Source organism: Oncorhynchus tshawytscha, linkage group LG01 (assembly GCF_018296145.1).
Source record: "Oncorhynchus tshawytscha isolate Ot180627B linkage group LG01, Otsh_v2.0, whole genome shotgun sequence".
Taxonomy (NCBI): Eukaryota; Metazoa; Chordata; class Actinopteri; order Salmoniformes; family Salmonidae; genus Oncorhynchus; species Oncorhynchus tshawytscha.
Window position 1 is genome coordinate 81,640,660 of NC_056429.1, and position 14,609 is coordinate 81,655,268.

At 42.2% G+C, this 14,609-nt stretch overlaps 1 protein-coding gene across 5 annotated transcripts in view; it reads left to right on the forward strand.

Moving 5' to 3' along the window:
* Positions 1 to 14,609, forward strand: part of adkb (adenosine kinase b) — a 298,620-nt gene that overhangs the window by 180,006 nt on the left and 104,005 nt on the right. The window lies entirely within an intron of this gene.

Genomic DNA, 14,609 nt, shown 5'->3' on the forward strand with positions numbered 1-14,609 from the left:
AGGGGAAAAAGTCTTGACATCTGTTTCCATATAGGTGTGTTCCGCAGACTGTTATTCCATTTTCCATCCTTCTTCTCCTCCACCCGTTCATCCTCCTCCTCAGAGAGAGCGAGAGAGAGAGAGAGAGAGAGCTCCCTGCGAACCCAACAGTTTGATGTTTTAGGCTCAAGCATGAAAATAAATGTGTAGTCTCTGTTGTGTCCTTTTTTCATTAACAAATAACAAAGATTTAGGAGGGAGGAAAGGCTGGAAAGCAGTACTTTTTTTCCTGGAATGCGTTTTTAGCCTTTTACCATGGGTAACATATGGTACGTGTAAGGGAGAGTCAGTTTGTGAATTATTCTCAGGATTAGTATTGGCGTTTGAATGCTCTTGGCTTTAAATATTGTCTGTTTTAGATCTTAAGTACATTCCTTGGCATTCCCTCTCCTCTCTCAGCCTGCCCTCTAACTCTGGCCAACACATTTTTGACTCAACTCTGTTTAGAGCTTGGGAGGAGAGCGAGAGAGAGCACCAAACCAGAGATCCCCTGACGCCCATCACACAATGTTATTAGGAAGATTGATAAGTAATAACCACCCTGATTATCCAACTCCTCAGTGGTTGGATGCCAGCTCCATTTTACCCTCTTGGCTTTAGGTTAGGGTTTTTCATTTAAGTAGTTGGTAGTTATTATTTTTTCTTTTTAAAGCAGTAGAGGCACTAGAGGTTAATGCAATTATGTTCTCCCATTGCTGTACAAATTGCAGGCCTGTACTGTGACACATTCATTGCACCCCCCCTTGCAGGGTTCCATTGTGTGTGTGTGTTCCATTGTGTGTGTGTGTCCCCAGTAAGCCCCAATGCCTTGTTCTAGCCAGGCTGTGACAGTGTAATGGTAGTGTAGGGCATCACTTCCACGACCTTCGTTCCAGCCACAGTACATCTCCGTATTTTATAAGGACCCTTCAAATGGAGTAGAAGAACTTGGTCTAGACCTATACATGGTGTATGTATATCATTACAAATATCACTCAAAATGGACTCACCTTTTTTTGTCCAGAAATAAAGTATTTTGTTGAAGAAATAAATACTAAAGCAGTCAGTTGATTTATTTTCCAGTTGTTAAATCCTGTTTGTGTCACATTTATGTTGCTCTGGAGGACTCAGCATGACTGATTTGATACCCCTCTTCATCTCCGCGGGGCCTTTACAAGCACGGGCTGCCCTTGGTTTAGTTTCCAGTACTGTTGGCTTTACTCCCTACTGATCTCTCTCTCTTTCACGTTCTCTCTCTTTCCATCTCTGTCTCTCAGAAGTGGATGGATTCCTAAATATCTGATGAGGTCTTTCAGAACATGATTCTTAAGAGAGAGATGGGAAGAGGAGAGAGAGATGGAGAGAGAGATGGGAAGAGAGCGAGATAAAGAGAGAGATTTGATCAGTATGGTTTGATTGCTTTGATTGGTTTGATTGCTGAGCAATACAGAGTAGTCATCAAAGCATTCATCTTGAGGTTTTCATCCACTCAAGACTTTGCAGACTTTACTCTCTTGTCTCTCTCCTCTTCTGTGCAACTCACTCTACTCTTCATGTATGAAGGAGTGTGTGTGTGTGTGTGTTAGGGATGTAACGATTCACCAATACGCATCGATTCCTGATTCAAATGTTTAAGATACAAGTGCATCAGTCCGGGGACCTCAAACCGGTCCAAATGTAGCATGAATCGGTCAGAAAATCATTTTTGCGAGGCACATTGCATGGCCAAAGCGAGAGGAGAAGAAAGGATCACTCCGTAAAAACTTCCAAACCGTCAAAACCATTTGATTCTGAGATTATGAACTCCTGCTTTTTCCATGACATAGACTTACCAGGTGACTCCAGGTGAAAGCCATGGTTGCCCTTATTGATGTCACTTGTTAAATCCACTTTGATCAGTGTAGATGAAGGGGAGGAGACAGGTTGAGGAAGGTTTTTTAAGCCTGGATACAGTTGAGACATGGATTGTGCCATTCAGAAGGTGAATGGGCAAGACAAAAGATTGAAGTGCCTTTAAACGGGCTATGGTAGTAGGTGCCAGGTGCACCGATTTGTGTCAGTAACTGCAACCATGCTGGGATTTTCAAGCTCAATAGTTTCCCATGTATCATGTACATCAAGAATGGTTGGAGGGTGCAACTCAATATTAGGAAGGTGTTCTTAATGTTTTTTACACTCAATGTATATTCATTAGCTATGTCAAAGCTAATTTGTAAACAATAAATATTGACACATTAGCAGCTCAAACACTTAATCTGCAAAAATGACAAGTTCATTAGTGGGTGTTGGTGATTTCAGAACCAAAGTGGGGGGACAAATAAACCGGCTGCATCCCCCACCCCCACCCCACCCTCATCAAGTAGATCGCTATTACCATCACATAAACAGTTAGCTCCGGCTCCTAAGGTGTCACGTCCTGACCATAGAAAGCCTGTATTTTCTATGGTAGAGTAGGTCAGGGCGTGACTAGGGGTTTTAGTCTAGTTTATTATTTCTATGTGGGGTTCTAGGTTTATTTATATTTTGGGGATTGTGTATGATTCCCAATTAGAGGCAGCTGGAAATCATTGTCTCTAATTGGGGATCATACTTAAGTTGCATTTTTCCAGCTGTGGGTTATGGGATATTGTTTATGTATAGTTGCTTGTGAGCACTACATTAGCTTCACGTTTCGTTTTGCGCTTTATTGTTTTCTGTGTGTTTCATTTCCAAATAAAGAGGATGGAACCATACCACTCTGCATTTTGGTCCGATTCATATAACAACATACAACATAAGGTTGCATGTTCAATCCCAGTGCTAGGCACTTGTTGTTATTTTATTAATGTTTAAAAAATATATATACAGTGGGGCAAAAAGTATTTAGTCAGCCATCAATTGTGCAAGTTCTTCACTTAAAAAGATGAGGATATTTTGGGGGTGTTGCTGGGCAACACGGACTTTCAACTCCCTCCAAAGATTTTCTATGGTGTTGAGATCTGGAGACTGGCTAGGCCACTCCAGGACCTTGAAATGCTTCTTACGAAGCCACTCCTTCATTGCCTGGGCGGTGTGTTTGGGATTATTGTCATGCTGAAAGACCCAGCCACGTTTCATCTTCAATGCCCTTGCTGATGGAAGGAGGTTTTCACTCAAAATCTCACGATACATGGCCCCATTCATTCTTTCCTTTACACGGATCAGTCGTCCTGGTCCCTTTGCAGAAAAACAGCCCCAAAGCATGATGTTTCCACCCCCATGCTTCACAGTAGGCATGGTGTTCTTTGGATGCAACTCAGCATTCTTTGTCCTCCAAACACGACGAGTTGAGTTTTTACCAAAAAGTTATATTTTGGTTTCATCTGACCATATGACATTCTCCCAATCTTCTTCTGGATCATCCAAATGCTCTCTGGCAAACTTCAGACTGGCCTGGACATGTACTGGCTTAAGCAGGGGGACGCGTCTGGCACTGCAGGATTTGAGTCCCTGGCGGTGTAGTGTGTTACTGATGGTAGGCTTTGTTACTTTAGTCCCAGCTCTCTGCAGGTCATTCACTAGGTCCCCCCGTGTGGTTCTGGGATTTTTGCTCACCATTCTTGTGATAATTTTGACCCCACAGGGTGAGATCTTGCGTGGAGCCCCAGATCGAGGGAGATTATCAGTGGTCTTGTATGTTTTCCATTTCCTAATAATTGCTCCCACAGTTGATTTCTTAAAAGCTGCTTACCTATTGCAGATTCAGTCTTCCCAGCCTGGTGCAGGTCTACAATTTTTTTTCTGGTGTCCTTTGACAGCTCTTTGGTCTTGGCCATAGTGGAGTTTGGAGTGTGATTGTTTGAGGTTGTGGATAGGTGTTTTTTATACTGATAACAAGTTCAAACAGGTGCCATTAATACAGGTAACAGAGGAGCCTCTTAAAGAAGAAGTTACAGGTCTGTGAGAGCCAGAAATCTTGCTTGTTTGTAGGTGACCAAATACTTATTTTCCACCATAATTTTGCAAATAAATTCATTAAAAAACCTACAATGTGATTTTCTGGATTTGTTTTCTCATTTTGTCTGTCATAGTTGAAGTGTACCTATGATGAAAATGACAGGCCTCTCTCATATTTTTAAGTGGGAGAACTTGCACAATTGGTGGCTGACTAAATACTTTTTTGCCCCACTGTATGTATTTTTTTCACCTTTATTTAACCAGGTTGGCCAGTTGAGAACAAGTTCTCATTTACAACTGCGACCTGGCCAAGATAAAGCAAAGCAGTGCGACAAAAACAACAACACAGAGTTACACATGGGATAAACAAACGCACAGTCAATAACACAATAGAAAAATCTGAGTGCAAATGTAGTAAGATTAGGGCGGTAAGGCAATAAATAGGCCATAGTGGAAAAATAATTACATTTTAGCATAAACACTAGAGTGATAGATGTGCAGATGATGATGTGCAAGTAGAGATACTCGGGTGTAAAAGCAAAGAAGAAAAAAAGAACAATATGGGGATGAGGTAGTGGGGTGTGCTATTTACAGATGGGCTGTGTACAGGTACAGTACACGGTTGTAATTTCTGTTGTAACCCTATCCCAAACCTCAACCCTTATCTTAAGAATCTTATCTTCAGAATGAACTCCTAAACTTAACAGTCAAAAATCTTTCTGTTGTAACCCCATCCCAAACATATCTGTCAAAATTTCTAAATGTAATGTTTGGGACAAACATGGACAAACGTCGGTATCCGAAGTCAAATTGGTAAAAGTGTGAGATCTTTTTGGATGGAGATAGAGGAGTCACACAGAGTTAACGATGCTCCCAACCTCTCATATTGATCCACATTGCCACAGCACTCCACACATAACGGAACAGAAGAACAGTGTGTGGAATCTCTCTCTCACACACACACACACACACACACGGCAGCTTCACACACACGGCAGCATCACACATACTGATCAGTGTGACATCTAATTCTGTGTAATGAACTCTCAGCACCAGAGAGCATGATGATAGGGGGGCACACACACACAGTCTGTCTGTGGTAACGACAAGAGAGCTTGGCAGCGGGGCTGCAGTCTTTCTGTACCTTTTGATTTTAAACACTGTACAGTACTAGGCTAGAAACTGCAAGGTTGTGGGTTCAACTCCCGCAGGGATCACAATACACATACAAAAAATGTATGCATTAAAAGGACACACCTACTCATTCATGGGTTTTTCTTTACTTTTACTATTTTCTACATTGTAGAATAATAGTGAAGACATCAAAACTATGAAATAACACATATGGAATCATGTAGTAACCAAACAACTCCATCACTCTTCTTGGTCAAATAGCCCTTACACAGCCTGGAGGTGTGTTGGGTCATTTCCTGTTGAAAAACTAATTATAGTCCCATTAAGCGCAAACCAGATGGGATGGCATATCGCTACAGAATGCTGTGGTAGCCATGCTGGTTAAATGTGCCTTGAATTCTAAATAAATCACTGACAGTATCACCAGCAAAGCACCCCCACACCATCACACCTCCTCCTCCTTGATTCCCGGTGGGAACCACACATGCAAAGATCATCACCTACTCTGCGTCTCACAAAAACACAGCGGTTGGAGCATTTAGACTTATCAGACCAGAGGACAGATTTCCACCAGTCTAATGTCCATTGCTCGTGTTTCTTGGCCCAAGCAAGTCTCTTCTTATTATTGGTGTCCTTCGGTAGTGGTTTCTTTGCACCAATTCGACCATGAATGCCTCATTCAGACAGTCTCCTCTGAACAATTGTTGCTGAGGTGTGTCTGTTACTCAAACTCCGTGAAGCATTTATTTGGGCTGCAATTTACTGAGGTGCAGTTAACTCTAATGAACATATCCTCTGCAGCAGAGGTAACTCTGGGTCTTCCTTTCCTGTGGCGGTCCTCATGAGAGCTAGTTTCATCATAGTGCTTGATGGTTTTTGCGACTGCACTTGAAGAAACTTTCAAAGTTCTTGATATTTTTCGGATTGACTGACCTTCACATCTTAAGGGAATGATGGATTGTCCTTTCTCTTTGCTTTTTTGAGCCATTCTTTCCATTATATGGACTTAGCCCTATTTGATAAAATACCATCTTCTGTATACCACCCCTACCTTGTTACAACATAACTGATTGGCTTAAAAGCATTAAAAAGGAAAGAAATTCCACAAATGAACTCTTATTGAAATGCATTCCAGGTGACTATCTCATGAAGCTGGTTGAGAGAATGCCAAGAGTGTTCAAAGCTGTCATCAAGGCAAAGGGTGGTGTCACGTCCTGACCTTAGTTCCTTTTTTTATGTCTCTATTTTAGTTTGGTCAGGGCGTGAGTTGGGGTGGGCATTCTATGTTTTGTGTTCTATGTTTTATATCTCTATGTGTTTGGCCTGGTATGGTTCCCAATCAGAGGCAGCTGGCAATCATTGTCTCTGATTGAGAACCATACTTAGGTAGCCTGTTTTCCTATTTTGAGTTATGGGTGATTGTTTTCTGTTGTGTCTCTGCACCAGCCAGAACTGTTTCGGTCGTTCTCTTTGTTATTTTGGTTATTTCTGTGTTCATTAAATAAATATGGACACATACCACGCTGCACCTTGGTCCTCACCTTCTTCCACCTACGACGATCGTTCCAGGTGGCTACTTTGAAGAATCTCAAATATAAAATAAAATATCTTGGTTACTACTTGATTCCATATGTGTTTTTTCATAGTTTTGATGTCTTCACTATTATTCTACAATGTTGAAAGTACTGAAAATAAAGAAAAACTTGAATGAGTACGTGTTTCCAAAGTTTTGACTGGTACTGTATAAATATATACTATGATGGGGCATTTTGATAGATCTTTGTATAGAATGTGAAGTATTTTTACCCTTTTATACGTTTTATTTTATTTTAAGCTTTAGTGACATCATTCCCATTCCTCACACCCAGATTTTCTGATGTTAAACTATCGGAGCCTAGTGGGGAACTCTGATACGAGGGTAGGGAAGGTGTGTGTGCATGCATGCACACGCGTGTGGTTTATGTGTGTGTGTTTGTGTGTGTGTGTGTGTGTTAAACTAACTGTTCTAACTGCATAGTAAGACTTACTGTGGTCATATTACCAGAAGATTTCATTTCAGTACTGCCACTTAGGACATTTTTCATTGTGCGAGCCAAGAAGTGGAAGTCATTCCTCTTTCGGGTAAACAGTGAAAAATGTACGTGTCGCTTTCCAATTTCTCCCTCAAATTACAACTTGACAGAAGCCAAACATCACTTCTTCTTATTGTTTGCCAAGCAAACAACATGTCTGAACCTCTAACTGCCCTTATTAAATGTTTTGGCTGGATGGAAATTGTACAAAGTGTACCTCGGAGCCACTTTGATCACGGTGACCTGGAAAGGTGATACGTCTCTACTTCACAAGCTCTCTCTGACACCTGGGGAAACTGGATCTGTTGTTGTGGACACATGATCCACTCCAGCACTGTGCTAAAGACTTACCATCTTCAGTTTCTGCTCTGTACAAACAGTCAAGCTGACGATTGGAATTTAAATTTCTCATGGCTTGAGCTTCTGCTTTTTTCTTACCCACAAACCACTACTGGAGTGGAGTCACAAAGCTGAGAACCTTGCATGCATTATTTTATGAAAGGCCAGCCTAAGGCATTTCTGTAACATCAAACATGGAAACATTGAATGTTTTAATAGGGAAGAAATATATGTGTGTGTGTGTGTGTGTAACAATTCTCGTTGGTGGAAGGAGAGGAGGAGGTCAGAACGTGACAGTACCCCCCCAAAGGTGCGGACTCCGGCCGCAAAACCTGAACCTATAGGGGAGGGTCTGGGTGGGCGTCTGTCCGCGGTGGCGGCTCTGGCGTGGGACGTGGACCCCAGTCCACCATAGTCTTAGCCCACTTAAGTTGCGCCTTTGGAGCGGTGACCCTCGCCTGGGACTGGGGACCCTTGCAGCGGGCCTCAAATAGATGTGGGACTCCGGCAGCGCCGGACAGGTGGGATACTCCAGCAGCGCCGTAGTGAAGGGCAACTCCGGCAGCGCTGTAGTGAAGAGCGACTCCGGCAGCGCCGTAGTGAAGGGCGGCTCCGCAGCTCCTGACTGACGGGCGGCTCCGGCAGCTCAGGACAGACGGGATGCTCCGGCAGCTCAGAACAGATGGGCGGCTCCGGCAGCTCAGGACAGACGGGAGGCTCCGGCAGCTCAGGACAGACGGGTGGCTCCGGCAGCTCAGGACAGACGGGCGGCTCTGGCAGCTCAGGACAGACGGGCGGCTCTGGCAGCTCAGGACAGACGGACAAACCTGGAGGGAGGAGACGGAGAGACAGCCTGGTGCGTCTCCACTCCTCCAGGCTGGATGACCACTTTAGCCCGGACAATCCAGAGTGCAGCCACAGGTGGAACCGAGCTGTGGGTGAGCACTGGAGATCTGGTGCATACTACTCGCACTTCTGCCTTAGGCTCAATGCCTACATTCGCCCGGCACGGGCGGAGCGCAGGCATAGGACGCACTGCACCCTCCCAGCGCCCCGAAGACACAGCACGCAGAGCCGGTGCAGGATACCCTGGGCCGAAACGGTGTACCAGAGACCAGACACGCTGAGCCGGCACAACACGCCCTGGCTGGATGCCCATTCTTGCATTGCACTTACATAACACGGTGCCTGACCAGTACAACGCTGCCTTCGGTAAGCATGAGGAGTGGGCTCAGGTCTCCACCCTGACTCTGGGAAAATGGGAAAACAGGCTACCTAATTATGATTCTCAATCAGAGACAACGAACGACACCTGCCTCTGATTGAGAACCATAATAGGCCAAACACATAGAAATATAAAAACAGAAAAAAGAACATAGACTACCCACCCCAACTCACCAACCTAACACAAAGACATAAAAAAGGAACTAAGGTCAGAACGTGACATTGTGTGTGTGTGTATATTTAATATATTTCTATATATATTTTATATGTTTATATATATATAATATATATATATAATACACACACACACAGTGCATTCGGAAAGTATTCAGACCCCTTGACTTTTCCACATGTTACTTTACAGCCTTATTCTAAAATGTACTAAAAAAATAAAAAAATGTACTAAATTGTTTTTAATCAATCTACAGACAATATCCCATAATGACAATGCAAAAACATTTATACAAAATAAAAAACTATCACATAAGTATAATAATAATTGAAAAATGAATAATTTTGCACGCCCAATTTTTCAGTTTTTGATTTGTTAAAAAAGTTTGAAATATCCAATAAATGTCGTTCCACTTCATGATTGTGTCCCACTTGTTGTTGATTCTTCACAAAAAAATACAGTTTTATATCTTTATGTTTGAAGCCTGAAATGTGGCAAAAGGTCGCAAAGTTCAAGGGGGCCGAATACTTTCGCAAGGCACTGTACATGTGAGATGAGTGATGCAATATATGTAAACATTATTAAAGTGGCATTGTTAAAGTGACTAGTGATCCATTTATTAAAGTGGCCAATGATTTAAAGTCTGTATGTAGGCAGCAGCCTCTCCGTGTTAGTGATGGCTGTTTAACAGTCTGATGGCCTTGAGATAGAAACTGTTTTTCAGTCTCGGTCCCAGCTTTTATGCATCTGAACGGACCTCTCCTTCTGGATGGTAGGGGTTGAACAGGCAGTGGCTCGGGTGGTTGTTGTCCTTGATGATCCTTTTGGCCTTCATGTGACATCGGGTGCTGTAGGTATCCTGGAGGGCAGGTAGTTTGCCCCGGTGATGCGTTGTGCAGACCGTACCACCCTCTGGAGAGCCTTGTGGTTGTGGGCAGGGCAGTTGCCGTTCCAGGCGGTGATACAGCCCGACAAGATGCTCTCAATTGTGCATTTGTAAAAGTTTGCGAGGGTTTTAGGTGGCAAGACACATTTCTTCAGCCTCCTGAGAGACTTGTCTCAAAGCCACAGTGCTTACGGTCACTGTCCTGTTGGAAGGTGAATCTTTGCCCCAATCTGAGGTCCTAAGCGCACTGTGGAAGATTTTCGTCAAGGATCTTTCTGTACTTTGCTCCATTCATCTTTCCCTCGATCCTGACTAGTTTCCTGGTCCCTGCCGCTGAAAAACATCTCCACAGCATGATGCTGCCACTACCGTGCTTTACCGTAGGGATGGTATTGGCCAGGTGATGAGCGGTGCCTGGTTTCCTCCAGACGTGACGCTTGGCATTCAGGCCAAATAGTTCAATCTTGGTTTCATCAGACCAGACAATTTTGTTTCTCATGGTCTGAGAGTCCTTAGGTGCCTTTCGGCAAACTCCAAGCGGGCTGTCATGTGCCTTTTCTAAGGAGTGGCTTCCGTCTGGCCAATCTACCATAAAGGCGTTGATTAGTGGAGTGCTGCAGAAATGGTTGTCCTTCTGGAAGGTTCTCACATCTCCATAGAGGAACTCTGGAGCTCTGTCAGAGTGACCATCGGGTTCTTTGTCACTTCCCTGACCAAGGTCCTTCTCCCCAGATTGTTCAGTTTGGCTGGGCGGCCTGCTCTAGGAAGAGGCTTGGTGGTTCCAAACTTCATCCATTTAAGAATGATGGAGGCCACTGTATTCTTGGGGACCTTCAATGCTGCTGAAATGTTTTCGTGCCCTAACCAGATGTGTGCTTCGACTCCTTTCTCGGAGCTCTACGGCAATTCATTCTACCTCATGGCTTGGTTTTTGCTCTGACATGCATTGTCAACTGTGGGATCTTATATAGACAGGTGTGTGCCTTTCCAAATCATATCCAATCAATTGAATTTACCACAGATGGACTCCAATCAAGTTCTAGAAGCGTCTCAAGGATGATCAATGGAAACAGGATGCACCTGAGCTCAATTTAGAGTCGCATAGCAAAGTGTCTGAAATCTTAAGTACATAAGCTATTTCTGTTTTTTATTTTAAATACATTTGCAAAAAAAACTGTTTTCACTTTGTCATTATGGGGTATTGTGTGTTGATAGATTTCATTTTTATTTATTTAATCTGTTTTAGAACAAGGCTGTAACATAGTAAAATCTGGAACGAGTGAAGGGGTCTGAATACTTTCCAAATGCACTGTATATACAGTACCAGTCAAAAGTTTGGACACACCTTCTAATTTTTAAAAACTATTTTCTACATTGTAGAATAACAATGAAGACATCAAAATTATGAAATAACACATAGGGAATCTTGTAGTTCCCCAAACAAGTGTTAAACAAATCCACATATATTTTAGATTCTTCAAAGTAGCCACCCTTTGCCTTGATGACAGTTTTGTACACTCTTGGCTTTCTCTCAACCATATTCATGAGGAATGCTTCTCCAACAGTCTTGAAGGAGTTCCCACATATGCTGAGCACTTGTTGTCTGCTTTTCATTCCTCTGCATTCCAACTCATCCCAAACCATCTCAATTGGGTTGAGGTTAGGTGATTGTGGAGGCCAGGTCATCTGATGCAGCACTCCATCACTCTCTTTTTTGGTCAAATAGCCCTTACACAGCCTGGAGGAGAGTTTTGGGTCATTGTCCTATTGAAAAACAAATGCTAGTCCCACTAAGCGCAAACCAGATGGGATGGCGTATCGCTGTGGTATCCATGCTGGTTAATTGTGTCTTGTAATCTAAATAAATCACTGACAGTGTCACCAGTAAAGCACCACCACACTATCACACTTTCTCCTCCATGCTTCACGGTGGGAACCACAAATGCTGAGATCATCCATTCACCTACTCTGCATCTCACAAAGACACAGCAGTTGGAACCAAAAATTTCACATTTGGATTCATCAGACTAAAGGACAGATTTCCACCAGTCTAATGTTTCTTGGCCCAAGCAGGTCTCTTCTTCTTATTGGTGTCCTTTAGTAGTGGTTTCTTTGCAGCAATTCGACCATGAAGGCCTCATTCACACAGTCTCCTCTGAACAGTTGATGTTGAGATGTGTTTGTTACTTGAACTCTGTGAAGCATTGATTTGGGCTGCAATTTCTGAGGTGCAGTTAACTCTAATGAACATATCCTCTGCAGCAGAGGTAACTCTGTTTCTTCCTTTCCCATGGCGGTCATGAGAGCCAGATTCATCATAGCGGTTTTTGTGACTGCACTTGAAGAAAGTTTCCAAAGTTCTTGAAATTTGGTGGATTGACTGACCTGTATTAAAGTAATGTTGGACTTGAATTTTTCTTTGCTTTTTTGAGCTGTTCTTGGCATAATATGGTCTTGATCTTTTAACAAATAGGGCTATCTTCTGTGTACCACCCCTGCCTTGTCAAAACACCACTGATTGGCTCAAAAGCAGTAAGAAGGAAAGAAATTCCACAGATTAACTTTTAACAAGGCACACCTGTTAATTGAAATGCATTCCAGGTGTCTGCCTCATGAAGCTGGTTGAGGGAATGCCAAAAGTGTGCAAAGCTGTCATCAAGGCAAAGGGTGGCCACTTTGAAGAATCTGAAATATAAAATATATTTTGATTTGTTAAACACTTTTGGATAATTTATGATTCCATATGTGTTATTTCATCGTTTTGATGTCTTCACTATTATTCTATAATGTAGACAATAGTAATAAAAATAAAATTTAAAAAAAACTTGAATGAGTAGGTGTGTGCAAACTTTTGAATGGTACTGTATATATAAATATCTTTTTGCATCAAAGCTGACATATCGTTTAGAATAGAAAGATAAGTTGTGAGAAAGACCAACAAAGGAATTCATGATCAGGTGATCAATGTCCATCATATAGCCTATTTGTCAGGTCCAGTGGAGAGATTGGTAATGTTATAAGGATTGGATATAATGTTATAAGGATTGGAGAGAGAGAAATCATAAATTCTACAGCAGAGTCATATCTTAAGTGTAAAATGAACACTCAATAATTCATGCCTTCTGGGAGTGCTGTAAAGTCCAAAAGTTATGGGTAGAGTTAGAAAGCTGTCTGTCAGGAGTTTTACAATGTAAGTTTACTTTTAATCCGTCTGTTGGCGTTTTTCAAGACATGACATATGAGGGTGTGGTGAAATACCCAATGGGTTGGACAATATTATTTTCGTCACTTATATTGAAGAAGCCCCTACTTAAATACTGGAAGTTAAATGATACTCCAGTGTTAAGAGAACAGAATAATTAAATATTTTATTGACATATTGAAAAAAAATCTGTCTACAGACAGAAACAACAAAACACAATCTGAAGTCATATGGATGCGGTAGGAACATGGGTCTGAGCAAGTGTGATGTCATTCATGTTTGTGGAAATGTATGTATACGTTAAGATGTTTATTGTTTTATCTAGGTATGTTTTTGTTTATTGTCCAAAAAAGTAAAATAAATCAAAAACGGATATCTGAAGACTCAGCCCTTTTTATCAGAGCAGCTAACATTAAGCTAGCCAAATGAAACCCTATTCCCTATATAGTGCACTACTTTTGACCAGGCCCATAGTTTCTCTACAACTACAAAAAGGCCATTTGTGTCAGAAAGCAATCTCAGTTTCCTCTGACACTGACATGCTGGCACACTCAGATTGAGAAATGTAAGGGTCAATGATTGGCCATCTTTTTAAACACACACACAGACACACATATATATACACATGTTCATGTTGAGTTCCCATTCAAAACACCTTTAATTTTACTCAGATGTGTTACCCTAATATTGCAACCCAAGGGCACCAACCCAGTCCTAGTCATTCCTAACCAAAGACATTTTCCACATCCGCATGATGACATACTGTGTAAAGCAATGTATAAAGTAATGACAATTCCTGCAGAGAGTTAAAAAAACCCACAAAAAAACAATTTCAAGATTAAATATTCCCCCACTTAGTACCATGTAATACATTGTTACATTTGATTGACTAACCGGGTACCCTCCATTCAGCAGTATTAGTCTCTTTCCTTTACAACATGAAGGTCGCTCCTCTATTTGCTCGCTGCAAATGTCATACTTGCTTTAATGAGAGAGGTGCACTGTTCAGCCACAATGGAAGCTTTTCAGCTAGATTAAATGTATCACCATACACAATGTGTTTTTTTTATCCTTACTCCTGCCCCTATTGTGACACAGTGGTTGTCTAGAAGAGAAGCTTGTAGCTGAAAAACATGGTTAAAGAGATCAGCATCAAAGTAAAGGGCACCAACCCAGTGGTTTTGTGTGACTTGCAGGAGAGTCTCGCTTCGGATTTCAACCTGCAACACAGAGGTGTTGTCTTACCTGATTTCTATTCATTCACACAATGAGCAGACCTCCTCTTTCCCAGTAACCAGAGTCCAGACCAGACTTTTGTTTTCCCGTTCATCCGATATGTGCATGTTGCTTCCTTCAGAACACGGCCTTGGACCACCGCCAGACGCTGGATTTCGCAGCTATCTATTTTCTTTGTCTGAACTGTGTACGTTCCAAGAAACCATTTTAGATAAATGCTTAGGCCTAACCAGCCTTCGCACATTACACTGCCTTTCTCATGATATATCAATGCCTCACCTTGTTACAGTGTATTAAATTGTTCCCCGTAATTCTCTTGTCAGACTCCAGAAGCCACAAATGAGCAGTTGGATCAGACAGGGAGCACATTTTGGTTCATGTTGTCCACCAGCTCACAGACTGTTATGTCTG